Genomic DNA, 12,190 nt, shown 5'->3' with positions numbered 1-12,190 from the left:
AAAATTTTCCACCTATATCCTAACGGGACGAAAGAAATAAGCACATAACAAGTTCTCAGCTAGCTAGAAAAGGTTTACTGCAATTTCGGTTCCAGTAGGGTGTTTTAACTGGCTTCCAGCTGCTGCCCCAGAAGGACAGCTGTCTCCTACAAATCCCATCTCACACCGTTTTGATCCCATGGCCGCCCAGGATATGCCAGAGCACAGCATGCGCACTTGGTTGTGTAAGCAGGCCCAGGCCTCCCCTGACAATAATGGGAGTGTAAACCTTTAGTTTACAGTTAGATATAGATGGGAAGTTGTGTGAAGGTTTCTAAATCTCAAACTGAATCCTATTCTTAGGGCAGGAGCCAAAAAACACGCAATGGGGATAAGCATATATCCACATACAAGTGTCTAACGTAGTTTGAGTTGTCTTACGTTGTCCAAGAAACTCGTATGGGACAAAGGACAAGGAGGGAAGGTGCACACTGCAGGATGCCAAGTAGGATACCCCTAGGGCATATCAAAGACCACTGGACCCTACAGATGACCAACTGACATGTTTTATAACATTTATATTGCTGTAAGACAAAACTGTAGCTCAGTGGTGCACCTAATCTTACAGGGTTCCTGATTTGATGTAAAGCCCTCTATTCACAAGCAGTCCTGCACCTACACATACTCAGAACAACTTGGCTTCCACAGCTCAGTGCCACGATCCCACCTGACCTGGAGTGGATAGATCAAACAGCCCAAAGGACCCAACATGCAAGTTCTGCACAGAGAACTACAAGTGCATCTATTAGAGACACACAGCAAAAGCAGTGGCTCTGTTTCACCCAGTAGCCTGTAGAAATAAATGGACTTCTGTCTCCCTCATCACTTTAGAATATATGCACTAATGTGGATTTATTATAGTGTTTATGCAAGTCAAGTTGAATTCACCAGTAGGTACTATAAAGAGGGAGACATGCTTTTCTTGGAGGTGAACTGGGGTGGGAGGAGAGGAAACAGACACAGACTGGAACACAGAAAATTCTGAGCAGATATTAAGGGGATAAAACTACCTTGATGGTTATCCAAATTTTGAACAGAGAGGTTGTCTACAGACTCTGAGATGTTTAAGGCTCAGCTTGACGTGACCCACACCAACCTGACCTAATTAGACCTGCTTTGAGCAAGGAATTAATGAAGATGACATTCAGAACTCCTGTTAGAACAGAACTACTCTATGAAGTAATAATTAATTAATTTAATTACTTCATTAAAAAATAATGAATGAAGTAATTACTCTGTGAAGGTAATTTTAAGAATATGGCTTCAGATATACACATACTTCATTGGCACAAGAATGCATCAGATTTCATAGCTAAAAGAGACTATATCTTGGTCTGAAATACAGGAACTTGCTTTAGGTTCCACAAGGCACACACAATGTGCAATCAAAGGTAGGATTCTCATAATGAAATCCAAAATTACACAGAGGTTAAGCAGAGAGCTAAGAAACACTGCCCACAGAAGGTTATCTAGCCTTTCATTCCTTCACTCTTCAGAATTTCTAAAGAATTAAACCACCATGCTCACAAACTCAGCAGTAGGAATGATCTAGGCTGATCCTAGAAATAAGAAGTTATTCAGGAACTACATTTATGCCTATAATAACACTGAGGATTGAAAAATTTGAACCAGAATTGGGAGTAGTAGGAGTTTATAGGAGATTTTAAAACACTTTTCCTACATTATATCTGTATAAGTAACTCTCACCTCTATTACATTTATCCTAAATGAATTTATATTTTGCAAAGAAAATTTATATCCTGCACTAGTTACACAGAATCAGGATCTATTAGGTTATCTTTTTCAAAGCCATAACTGTATTTTGTTTGAGAAAAAAATTATGTTTAATACTAAAATAAAGCCTGTGATAATTTTTTCTTTTTTTTTTTTTTAACTGAGAAAATACACTAGAGAATTCTATGATTTCATTATGCCTTTTTTCATGGCTATTTCATCTCAATTACTGTTCCTGAAAATTTTTGTATTTTCATGGAACTGGGCTTCAATTTTGCAAAGGTAGCCACAACTCTAAAGTAGCTATTTTATTCTGGTTGCCATTTACTGTAATTCCTTCCTTTTCAATGGGAAATTATCTGTGCCTCTTCATCATGTTTCAGAATGACAGAAACAGAGGACTGAGGGCTCTCAGAAAATCCTGTATTCCTTTAGAAGACCTACATGACCTGCAACACTGGAATCTAACTTCAGAATCTTTCTGAACTTCTGTAAGAACATAGATTAGCAATTCTTCTGTAAGTAGATAGGGGACAATTTAGGGTGCACTCTGTCACTAACATCTCATAGAAGAATACAGTTCCAAATATCATTATAGCCTCAAGAATGAAGGGTGAAAGTTACTTTAAATGGGAACAAGTAATTTTGAAAGATTCTAAATTGTTTGGGGATTTCATAACAGTCCAAATTTTTCTTTTTTGAGTTGGGAAAGAAGCAGTGGCACAGCAAACAGGGAACATTACTATTCCATGTATGAGATTGTGGAATAAGACCTGAGCACTGATTCTCATGGACTATTCTAAACGGTTTTATCTACAGGTACTATTAAAGAACTTCCCTATGCATTACTGAGCACAAAGTAACTGTGCACACTGTAAATATTTAGCCACATATATAACTGAATATACCCAGTACAGCAGCTGAAGAGAGTAGTAGACATTCCTAACAACCTACAAATAGGATTGAGTTTGCAGCCTGTTCATGATAGTATTATTATATATTCATTTGTCTCTATATGGATGGTTGTAATCAGCAATATTTTATTTCTTTATTGTTATTTACCTTCCTTGTGCTCCTTATTGGGACATGTGTTATCTATATGTTTTAAAGCAGAAAGTGAATATAAACTAAACTTAAAATTTTATGATATGTATAAGACGTGATGGCTGAGGTAATTCCAGCACAACTACTGCACAGTAAAAGAATGATGTAAAATAACATTTCAGTGTAGTAATACAGCTAAAGCACCAGATTTATTACTACCATTACTTAGTATGCTTAAAAGACACAGTGAGCATGAATTCATCTAGATGAGACAAGAACTAGTGGCTCAACAAAATTTTTCCTCTTCAGGGCCGTATGACATTCTTGCTAAAGTCTGAATAACAGCACAAAAGAAATTTCAAAAGTACTGATTACTATTACAAAGCCTCCAAGGAATTCACATTTCCATAGTGTCATGAAAGGACATTATTCAGCTGACAGTAAAGATTTGAAAATAAAATTGTTATGCCGCATGCATGTTGATAGCAATTTGGCAAGAGATACAGTATAATTTAGATAGAAGAAATAAAACCAGAACAAAAGCAAAACAGAAAACCCCTGTTAACAATATTCTAAACCCTGCTTTTCAGGAGGATATTAAAGAGCTTGTTTATAACCACTGCTAGAATATCTACAACAGTGTCGCAGACATCTTTTTGTGAAAATCTTTTCTTAGGATTTTTTCTCTTCTGAGAAGCTGAGGCCTCAGAAACAAAATGTAAACAATGGTTATCGGCTGCTGTGGAATGCATCAGGTGTGTCTGTGATTGGTCTCCTGTGGATGTTTGGATTTAGTGACCAGCCACGGCAGAGCTGGCTCTCGCGCTCTGTCCGAGCCAGCTGCCTTTGTTATCGTTCTTTGCCATTCTATTCTTAGCTAGCCTTCTGAGAGACGCAACCTCTTCTTCTATTTCGTTTTAGTATAGTTATAATGTAATATATATATATATCATAAAACAATAAATCAAGCCTTCTGAACATGGAGTCAACGTTCTCGTCTCTTGCCTCATCCAAGAACCCCTGTGACCACTGTCACACAACAGAGATCCATCTTCTTTGTATGACTACAGAAGGAGATTCTAATAATTTCAGGAAATAGTCCTATTTAAAAAAAAAAAAGAAAAAGCCTTAGTTGTCATATTTGACCAGTTAAAATATAATACACTATTTTACCATACATCATTGTGAGACAATTATGCTTATGAAAGAAAGCTTCATGCTTATGAACCACCTTTACCATGACACTACCAAAACACTTATCCAGGTACATTGTATCACTGACTGATTTGGCTTAAACTGGTAGAATTAAAAAATAAATTTAAAAAAAATTGTTAAAAGATTTACTTAGGGACAATGCATGGCCTACAAGACATTTTGTGACAAAATGGGTCCTAATAAAAGGTTATTTTTAATGAGTAATACCTTATTTAGAACTGCAATATGGCATTTAAAATCTAATTAGTTTATCCTTTTCTCCACAGACAGAGGGAAAAAAAGAGATAAACTAGCAACTAAGAAAATAATACAATATAAATTGGTACAAAACTGGTAGAAATGAGAACTGTGTTCATTCTGCTAACAGTGCATTCATATTGGTCATATCTAAAGGGTACAAAAGACAAGCAAAATATGTAGTCTGAACTAATTACATTGCATTGAAGCAAGAAATCTTTGGAAGTGTACATTCAAATATAAGAGGAAAAAAATCTCAACAGGGGTAAGGAGGAAAAAATGAGGCACAGAAGGCATGCAAAAAACTGTCTGCCAGGAATGACCAAGGAAGCTATCCTGTCTGTGTTTCCTCTTGGTTGGATCTAGAAGGTTTCCATTGAAAGGAGCCAATATCAACACTCTGGGGCCCCTCAATGGAGAAGGTGCCAGAAAAGGCTTCAGATGCCAGTTTACAAATGAATCCTGATATTATTGCCTAAGTGGCTGTTGAGTTATTAGGAGTAGCCAGAAATCTTCAAAAACGGTCTTCAGAATGCTCAGGATGCTTTTTGTTGACTACACAAAGAGCACCAACAACTCTGAGACACAATCATGGATTCCAGATGCAGTAAAAGGAATAAAATGGGCAACAGAAAAGCTGAAAAGGAATATGTATGAATTTCTCAGGAGCTCAGGGTTATAAGAGGCACAGCGTACTTCACAAATGAAGGTTTCCCATGGGCTCCAGTCCTCTGGAGCTTATATCCACGCTGGGCTCTTTTCATGGACACTGAGTCTGAATGTGAAGAAATGCCTTGTCATTCTCTCCTTGGATTTCAAGGAAAGCTCTTACCAATACCTGACTATGGAACTCAGAAAAAGCCCTGGATTTCTTGAAGGGGCTAATATGCTATCACGGGCTTGCTTTATGTTTTTTATAGGTGCTCACAGAAAAAGCAGGTCATACAACACATATCCACACAAAAGCTGTTGGATCCTTTAGCCCTGAGATAGACCACCTTCCATTTTACAGACTTGAATTTACACAGTTGGATGGTATCCAGGGAGATGGCCTCATAAAACAACTTAAGATTTTTCTTCTCAGAAGGAAGCTGATCACTCAGGCATAATCCCTGAAAATATTAGGAACTCTAGGGGTATTTTTTTTGTTTTGTTGTTAGGGTTTCTTTTTGTTTGGTTTGGGATCTTTTTTGGGGGGAGGGGGATGTCATTGCTCTTTTTTTAAGTGCTTAAACAATGGTATCAGACTTGCAGCATGAGCCACAGAGATTTCCCAGAGACAACTGGGCTATTTCACAGTCCAGTATACAATTTTTGAAGGGTAGGGCTATGCTGGTGAGTTAACATTTACATGGCAGATGATTGCACAGTGAGAAGTCACAGTGTAACCCAAAGGCTGCATCTTTGGAGAACAATGGCCAAGCTGCTATGAGCCAGCTGAGTACAGATGGATCCATGCCGTCAGTATGAGCTATTCCCAATTCTGACCTTGAGTTTCTTTATTGGGAAAGCTATTTAGCTTCTGTCAAGCTGAGTAGAATTCCAAAAAAAGACATAAGCAACATGGCCAGTGAACAGTGGATGGGGGTGTGGACAGGTGAGGGAGGAGAAGGTGAACTCAACTGTTTACATGATGGTATAGATGCCACAAACCTGAACTTATCAAACATCAGTTTGCTACAAACCCAAATATCTTTACATTTATATCTCACTCACTGCTTATTCCACTGTACAAGCAATCTGCCTTCAAAAAGAAAATAGACAGTCACTCAAAATAAATGTGTTTTCTTCAGGGAGTTTATAGCTGGTATCCATAATACAATATTTCATTTTCTATGGAATAGATTCTTATGCAGAAGTTATTAATACCATTTAATCTAGGTGATCAACATATCCACTTCTAATTCTGTCCCAGTGATTAAAGAATCACTGTTAGAATGTTACCCATACCAATAATTTTTAAACAATACTTTGGATTTACAAATCCATGTACATTATGGATTTTGTTAGCAATAGAATTTGTTAACAAGTACATACTTTTATGAAAATGAGTGAATTTTCCACAGATTTTGATTAAACTTGCTAGTGTATCCAGGACAATAATTTGCAGTACATTATCTCAAATTGAGACACAACTTCTAGTTCAAGGAACTAGAAGAGATTTGTTACACACAATACAAGCTGGTAGCAAACAACTACCAGTAGTGTTTCACAAAAGATTTCCTGATTAGCTACAGATTTTCATAATGACTACCCAAAAAAAAAAAAAAACAAACCAAGGGCTGAAAAAGCTCAGAAATAACTTGAAAATGCTGATCTCACCTTGTTTCATATATACTAGATTTTTACCAGTCCTGAGCAGCAGCTCCACAGGTAACTTCCAGAGGACTTTCACCTCCTATGAAAAATCAGCTAAACATTTATTTTTAACCATCATTATTTTCTCCAATACTACAACAGCACCTGGAAGTCCAGATTGGCATACCATTTTTATGCAAGAGATGGCTACCAAAGTATCATTTGGTATCCGTATCTGCTCTACGTCCGCTCATCGGCGGCCGGGGCGGAGAGAGGGAGGGCACAGCTCGTCTCCCTCGGTTAACAACTCCCATAAAAATTTCTACATACACAAAACATGTACAATTAGTTTTAGAGATTACTACAGTGGTTGGATTGATGAGCCACAAGAAGAAGGAAGATTCTGCACAAGAAAGGGCAGGAAGCAAAATGAATAGAGAAAACCAAAGGGAAAGATACAGATTACATAGTCCTACCCAAAGCAGGCTAGGATACTTTTTTTTTTTTAATCCAATCTATACCCTGACTAGCCTGTGCTTACAATATTCTGCTTATAATCACTCATACAACGCAAGCCTTGTGCCAGACATAAATTTAGTATAATTCACTACAGTTATCTCACAACAGCTGAGATTCAAGGTGTTAAAATAGACCAGAATAAAATTCTAATTAAAAAAAAAAACCCCAAGAACTACTTCAGAGTGTTGTAGGTCAAAAAGGAAGGAGGTCAATGAAAGAAGGCATTATTCCAATAATAAATTACCCTCTGAATGAAGAGATTAATTTGATGTTCAACATTTTTTCCTCTCATTTCCAAAGTAAATACTTCAATGACACATTTCAGTGTACACGCAGTAATTTCTACTCCAGTTTCATGTATCCCAGTTTGTATCCTATCATATCTCACGTCATTTTCAACACAAGAGGCAGTAGACATTCCAGACACTAAAAGCAATGAATCTGCATGCCTCTCCATTCTTCAGACTGGGCTGGCTAAAAGCTAAAGCTCAATTCAGTCCTCCAAGGACTAGGATGATATCAAGTCTGTAGGGAATACTGCTTTTACTGCTAGTCCTGGCAGGTCAGGGTCCACTTTGCTACATTGGTTGTAAAGGTGAGTTTAGTTTGGAGAGTTTGAGTCCAACGCTCCACTAACCATGTGGGATGGCACAATTTGCCAGAAAATGGTGAGATATACTGCACAATTCTTACAGAAGTTGTTTCTGGACAGGGTGATTTCTATCGCATATAGAAGCAATACTGCCACTCATTTCAAACAAGAACTTTGTGCCTTCTGCTCAGATGCACTAGCTATTTCAGGCTGGGAATTGTTCTTTTGATCTCAGAGTTCCTTCTTACCCTGCAATTCCGGCAGTGCTTATTTCCTACTTTTCCAATGCTTCCACTTGAAAATATTTCCCCTAGTTAAAATCCCTTCTAAGGTAAAATCACTTCCTCAGTGACCTCAGTGACTCATTTTACTAACCTCTAGGATAAAGTCACTAACTTCTCTGTACCCATCATCTAAGTTTCTCATGTATTTCCTGCCAAGCCAAGTAAAATTTTGGCTTCCTCCAAATCCTTATCTCCTTAGTTTCTTCACCTTCCCAAAACCTGCCTTTGACGACATATATTACACATTTTCTCCTTAGTTGCCCGACAATCCTTTGCTCCTCCTTTCTACTCTTTTGTTATCCTGTTGATATTCACTCCTCCCTGCCTTTCTGAACACCCTTCCTGCAAAATTTATCAGGAAAAAGTGCATTTATCACTCATCTTCCCAATCCGCATGCCACCCTTCTTCTCTGTCTCGTTCAGTTTCCCTCTTTTCTTCCCCGATTCCTTTTTCTTCTCCTGAACTGTGCAGACCTTATTCTCACGATCTCCTCCAGCATTCGCCCCCCAGCTCGTTTTGGGCTCTCCACCACATCTGTCCTGCCCCGACTCCTGTCACACATCCCGAAGCCTCCCTAGCCCGTCCGTCCCACCCTGAAGCGGCCCCGAACTCCATCGCCGGCAGCGGGCGAGGCGAGGCGAGGCGCGGCGGTGCCAGCCCGGCCCGGCCCAGCCCAGGCACCGGTCCTGGAGCCGGCTCGCTCCGATAAAGCGCAGAGCTTTGGGGTCGGGGCGCCCTCCAGAGGCACCACCGAGCCCTGCCCTGCCCGCCAGAGCCGGGGACACCCGGTAGGGACGCGGCGCAGTGAGGGCCACGGGAGCCCCCGGTGGCTCCCGCAGCCAGGGAGCGCGGCCCGTCCGCGGCTGCTCTACGTCCGCTCATCGGCGGCCGGGGCGGAGAGAGGGAGGGCACAGCTCGTCTCCCGCCCCCTGCTCGCCTTCTCCTTCTCCTCCTCCTCCTCCTGGTGCCCGCCCTCTGTTCCTCCTTCCCTCCCTGCAGCACCGGGGAGACCGCGAGAGCGGCGCCCGCCCCTCCAGGGCGAGGGAAGGCGGTGCAGCCCGCGGGCAGGAAGCTGGATGAGGACGTGTGCGCGGGCAAGGCAGCCCCTCGGGCATGAAGGGGACCGCGGGGACGCTGCCCTGCCCTGCAGCCGAGCGGGGACATCAGGTAAGCGCCCCACACGCCTGCCCGGCCCGGCCCGAGCCGAGACACTTCCAGTGCCGGGAGAGAGCAAGCGTCCCCTGGAAAGTTGTCCTGCCGGCGCCGTCCGAGGGGCGGAGGGCAGGGGAGGCGGGGTAGGGTGGCACATCGGGGTGTCCGGCAGGACCCGCTGCGTGCTCCGGTAGCCCGGCGCGGTGCCCGAGGCTGTGCCGCCCCGCCGGGGCGAGGCGCGCAGCGCTGCGAGTGCGGCCCCGGCGTCCCGCGGCCCCAGCGGCTCGGCACTGCTGTCAGCGGCTGTGCCGCGCCCCGCGGAAAGTTTCCAGCGGGGTGAGGGCAGAGAGAAGCGGGAGAGCATCACCGTGGGACGGGAGCGAGGCGAGGGAGAGGTAGCCTGTGTGTGTTGTCGCGGGCAGTGGGTGCCGCAGCTTTCCCCGGGTGGAAGGAGCGGTGCTGCCAGCAGTTCGCTCAACTTGTTTCGTTGTTTTCACTCTGGTTTGTTGCAGTGGAGTAGGATCAAGTATCCCTGCAAGTGTAATGTCGACATCTTTGATGGCTGCATCTTACTCTTCTGTGAAATTTACCTACTTGCTTGTGTCAGTTTAGGTATGTTTAGGAAAAACAAACTGCAAAGTCTTATCAGACAGGGACGCACAGCAGTACGCCTGAGACTTCAGTAGGTTTGTTATGTTGTGTGACGTAAGAGTAAATGCAACTGCTGCTCTTTTTGATTCACATTTCATTGGGGCTTTTTAACTGTACATTTGTGGATTAAGCAGAAACTTTGAGTAAAATATGTGAATCATCATAACACTGTTGGAGATCAGTTTAAATGTTTTGCAATTATTTTCTTCCCCTTTTGCTCATAATTCAGATAAAGGACAGACTAAAGTAGTTTGCTTAGTTCTTCTGAAGTAACTTAAGGAATCAAAAGTGAGCAGAGTTCCCCACAGAGGTTGTAGGTACCTTGTAGGCTACAATCTTTGGTTGTAGGCAAACCAAAAAAACAACATTGAACCACTTTAAGGAAAAATAACTAATCAAAAAATCTGTACCTTGGGAAGCCTCCTTCCCTCCCAGCCTGAACAAAGATGTGTGCATTGCAAACTGCACTGGGAGTGGAAGGATTCAAGCCATTTCCAATGAGGCAGTTTCCCCTTACAGAGAATTTTCTGCGCTAACTCACTTGGTTAATCGGAGACAGTCTGCAGTTCTGTGTTTCACTTACACGTTTTCAAGTACTGAGGTAATTCCACCATATTTGTTGCAAAATCTAAAAGAAAAACTTAAGTGCAATGAACCTAGTTTCATTAGATCAAAGCAGTACAAGTACCTTTTTGGTTTGGAGGTTTATTTTCTTGGTTTTGAGGGTTTTGTTGGTTGGTTGGTTTTTAATAGAACAAATTTGAAGCCAGATTTAGGGGAGCATTCAAAAGTAGCCTAGATTTCACAACGTACATCTGTTGCTGCAGGTAATGCCTGAACATAGATAAGGGACCGTACTTAAGGTGATTTTCAGGTTAGGACCTTTCTTAATAGGCTCATGGATATATCTCTTAAGAAGGTCTATCACAGTTAATGACCCAGTGCAGCTCTAAGACTTCTTTACATGTGCTCAGGCTTCTATTAGTGGACTTTTATATAACATTAAGCTAAGAGATGGCTGAGGAAATAGAAGAATAGACATGTAAAAACTTGAAATACTTCCCACTTTTCTGCATTTTGTTCACTGGTTGTGTTTTTTGATTTTTTCTTATTCATTGGCAGCTTCAAATACAACAACTCTGGGCTTTCATGCAAGCGGCAGGTTTTATTAAACCTATGATACAATTTTCTATTGTAGAATGTTCTGTAGTTCTTACTTCCTTGGAAAGATAAGATATGACTGGGGAATTATCATTTTTCTTGACAGCATGACAGTTAAAACTTGGTTTGCATTGGAGTGAGCATGTGTAGTGTATTAAAGGAGATGTCATTCTGAACTGTCTGACAAACTTTTCAACGTTTCTTTTTTTTAAATGGAGGTGAATATATTGCTTGTAAAATCACTGCTAGGATGTAACTAAGATATAAGGATGAATTGATGTAGTGATATTGGGTCAAACTTAGGATTTTTAGTATGGTTTTAATATTTAGAAGCCTATGGATTTAGTGCTCAGTTCTGTAACCAGATATTTGAATTAATTTTATTCATATCAGCATCTTAGTTAAATTCGCACAGAAGTACTGGTACTTAAGCTATGCAGAGGTAGAATATGGGTAGAATATACTGAAGCAAAATGCTTTGTTTGCTAGTAAGATATCTGTTCTGATAACATGTCCAATTTGTATATAGAAATTGCTGTCAAAACCTGAACTCATGTTAGAAGTCAGAAGCTTAAATGTGGCTGGGTGTCCAACAAATGTTCTTTTACAGCGTGCAAAATCTTAAGCAGTGAAAATGGCCAGGTGAAGCAAGGGGGGGCATAAAAAATGCCATTAAGGTATGGAAGTGTGGAAAGCTAGGTAAAGAGGAAAAAAAAAGAAGGAATTTAGGAATTGAGGATTTGGGGTTTTATTTGCTGTGATGGTTTTTTATTTGTTAGGGAGGGGGCTTGTTTGTTTGGCTTTTTAGTACTAACATTTGCTCTAAAAAACAAAGTTACCTCTTTTGAAGGCAATACACACCTTGGGTAAAGGTGGGTAAAGATGTACATGAAGGATTTTGGGTAAAGGTGTACATGAAGAAACAGGTGAGGTATTTGCTTTTACCTGAAAACGGTGGCTGCATATACAGCTTTTTTCCTTATAGTTCTGTTTGCAGACCTTGTACTGCTATATTTAAAGGCATCTCTTGAGCCATAATAGAAAACTTTTTACTTGGTTGTTAAACCCATCTGGTGTGCTTGGAGTAGATAATACCATTGCAGAACTAGTTAACTGTTTAGTGCTTTTACAGAAGCAAGAAACTGATAAAAAGTGGAATATACTGGCTAAAGAAAATTGTGTCTTAGTTACAAGTTGAATTCCCAGGTACTGAGAAGTACATATGATAAACCTGTAAAAAGACAGGGCTAGATTTAGGGAAAG

The 12,190-nt window shown here is 40.9% G+C and overlaps 1 protein-coding gene across 4 annotated transcripts in view; it reads left to right on the top strand.

The window, feature by feature from the left end:
* Nucleotides 1–8,824: 8,824 nt before the first annotated feature.
* Nucleotides 8,825–12,190, top strand: part of SGCG (sarcoglycan gamma) — a 104,851-nt gene continuing 101,485 nt past the window's right edge. For 2 of the 4 annotated variants that reach the window (XM_054653998.2, XM_054653989.2), the window contains exon 1: nt 8,826–9,130. The gene's annotated coding sequence lies outside the window, so the exon portion shown is untranslated. Of the gene's footprint in view, nt 9,131–12,190 lie in introns of all 4 variants that reach the window. The other 2 variants (XM_054653997.2, XM_054653996.2) reach the window with 2 other exon arrangements.

Source organism: Agelaius phoeniceus, chromosome 2, assembly GCF_051311805.1.
Source record: "Agelaius phoeniceus isolate bAgePho1 chromosome 2, bAgePho1.hap1, whole genome shotgun sequence".
NCBI lineage: Eukaryota > Metazoa > Chordata > Aves > Passeriformes > Icteridae > Agelaius > Agelaius phoeniceus.
The sequence above is the reverse complement of the archived record's forward strand: the minus strand, read 5'-3'. Positions and strand labels throughout refer to the sequence as shown.